General features: G+C 34.7%; 1 long non-coding RNA gene across 2 annotated transcripts; it reads left to right on the plus strand.

The window, feature by feature from the left end:
* The first annotated feature begins 412 nt into the window (after positions 1-412).
* On the plus strand, positions 413-2150 carry LOC137063010 (uncharacterized). 2 transcript variants are annotated; one of them, XR_010901331.1, is made up of 4 exons: positions 413-658; positions 894-1092; positions 1680-1837; positions 1980-2150. It is a non-coding gene; the product is annotated as an uncharacterized lncRNA (long non-coding RNA). The 2 variants fall into 2 exon arrangements; XR_010901330.1 differs by having other exon boundaries at positions 413-1092.
* The last annotated feature ends 567 nt before the right edge of the window (positions 2151-2717 follow it).

Genomic DNA, 2717 nt, shown 5'->3' on the forward strand with positions numbered 1-2717 from the left:
ATGCCTTTTGTTTAAGGACAAAAATGAGAACCAATGATCTACCGGCATATAGAATAACCAGAAGGTGGGAGTGTAGCCTTATTTAGTAACCAGGTTGGATATGTCCTAGGAACACTGTTTTGAAGATAAAACTATTGTTGTTATTGCAAAACAGTGAAATAAAAACAATGATCTCTCACTGTTTAGATTTTGTGTCTGTCATTCCCCTTCCCCCTCAATCTCCCTCTCTCAGGATCACTCTATGTGTGTGTGTGTGTGTGTGTGTGTGTGTGTGTGTTTGTTTTTATTACATAGTGGGGTCCTCAACACGTTTGCACACTCACATAGTGGGGACCAAAAACATAGTGGGGACCAAATCGCCGGTCCCCACAATGTTTTGCTTGTAATCGGCTCAGCAGGCGGTGCTGATATGCCTACTGCAGTTTTTTTTAATGATCCCCTCCATGAACAAAAACCGGACTTTTGTGTATGAGTGTGTGTGGCTGCACTGCTCTACAGCGCCCCTGTAGCCTGGTCGCGGAACTGCACCTATGCACACAGATATGACGTAATACATGAAGGTACACATTTTTTCAACTGCTCATGCGCGAATCGCTTAATTAAACGACAAAAAACTCTTTAAACAGTGTCTGCCAACGGGGAAAGTACATTCGTACAGGTAATTAACCTACTTGTAAATATTAAATTACATAATTCAATAAATAAACATCACAAATTCGAATTATTTTTAAGAATGTTGATGCAATGGAGTTTTCTAATGAGATTAATTAACGTTAACGTTTTTTATCAGAATCATAATATTGAATGTGTCGAATGAACTATTGATAAATTAAAACTTCACATCATTATACAATTTGAAGTGTTCACATGTGCATGTTACTGCGTATTGTAAGTGTTATAAACTGCGGCGTGTTGGGAGATTGTGAGACCGCGTGACATCGCTGAATCACTGGAACCAGAGGAACGACGAGAGACGGCCTGTTGAAATGAGACCGAGAAGAATAAAACCATTAAAAGAAGCGGAAGATCATGTTCTCCGTGGCATCGACAAGACCGACGCACTGGAGGCAAAACACATAAACGATTATAAAGGTAACTGTTAGGTTTGTAAAGAACTTTGTTGTTGTGACTGGATTGTGATTAGAAGTACGGCGCTCCCAACATGGCCCGGGAAATATAAATATATATCATGGCCATGAATAGGAAATCTTCCACCAATTAATTATGAATCTGCTATTTCTTATTTTTGTTACCATGGTGATATAGCAGAGCCTAGTATTGCTAGCAGGACTCGTTTCTTATTGGTAACATGAGTGTTAAATATAAAGTTAATAACATATGTTTTAACTATGATTTAAGTGGTTTAAAAATACTAAATAAGTAACCATGATTATTTTATGGAATTTGGGTCCATTGGAATATAAAGAATATTGTTTGTTTCAGCAGTTTAAATTGCTCTTTGTGATAGTATCTGTAATTAATGAAAGAAATAAGCATGCGTTGTGAAAGCATGTTGAATACATTGGTTAAACAGTTTAACTTAAGTTAAAACAGTTTAACTTAAACTATTACAAAGCTTAAAAGTTGTTTACATTTTACTTACCATAAATGTATTAGTTACATGTCTGCAAGGAATTCAATTGTCTCTCTCTCTCTCTCCCACTCCCCCCTTTTTTCAGGTTTTGGAGTGTTTGCCTTAATTCCTTTTATTAAAGGAGATTTTGATTGTCGAATATAGGGGAGAAACGATCACCTTAATTGAAGCTGAACAAAGAAGAGAGGCCAATCATGACACTTTTTTTATGTTTGACTTCATCTGGCAGAACAAGAAGTGGAGGTAGGGTGTTTTGTTTTTTGTTTGTTTGTTTAATGAATACACTTTAAAATTTACAGTAAAAAAGTTTATTTCATTTTGTTCACATTTAAATTTGTCTTGCTGTGGTTTATTAGACTAAATGATTATTTTTTGTTTCCTGAAGCATTGATGCTACTCATGAGGATGGCTCCCTTGGCCGCCTTATATATGATGATCACATAAACCCAAATTGTACAATGAAAAGGATTATCGTTGAGGGAAAACCTTGTTTGTGCCTATTCGCTGCAAGAGATATCATTTCTGGAGAGGAACTCGCATATGACTGTGGAGGAAGTCACTGGCCTTGGAGAAAGGTTTGGCAAAATTTGACAACTTTTATAATTTGTACAGTAGAGGAAATGGATAAAGTATATAAATAAACAACTAGAAAAATGCTCTATATTTTTGTTGACCTCCATACATTATACCAAATGTTTCCAACTATGTTTGAAACCAAAGAAATTCTAATTCAAATAAGAAATTTTAGCCATTGTAGTGGTGTCATTGCATATATATAAAATTTATGACGTTTCTATGCGGGTATGGCATTGTTAACAGGTGATGCAATGACACCACTACAATAATTTTTTTTTTTTTGGTGATAAATGTATGTGAGGGAATAAAAGCCTTTAAAATTGCTTAAAATACATATATAATAGCAATGAAGCAATAATAATTTTGGTTCAAATCAAGTATCAAAGCATTGTTTTATGGTTTTCAAGTTTGAATCAAGTTGTATGGTTTTATTAAACAAAAATGTCAAAATATGTAATATTTAAAAAATACTGACTAAACAACAATTAATTCAAATGTTCACTTGATCATTAACATTTGGCCATTTCTGTACAACAGAATTGCTACG

The sequence above is a fragment of the Pseudorasbora parva genome, chromosome 23 (genome assembly GCF_024679245.1).
Source record: "Pseudorasbora parva isolate DD20220531a chromosome 23, ASM2467924v1, whole genome shotgun sequence".
In the NCBI taxonomy this organism is placed as follows: Eukaryota; Metazoa; Chordata; class Actinopteri; order Cypriniformes; family Gobionidae; genus Pseudorasbora; species Pseudorasbora parva.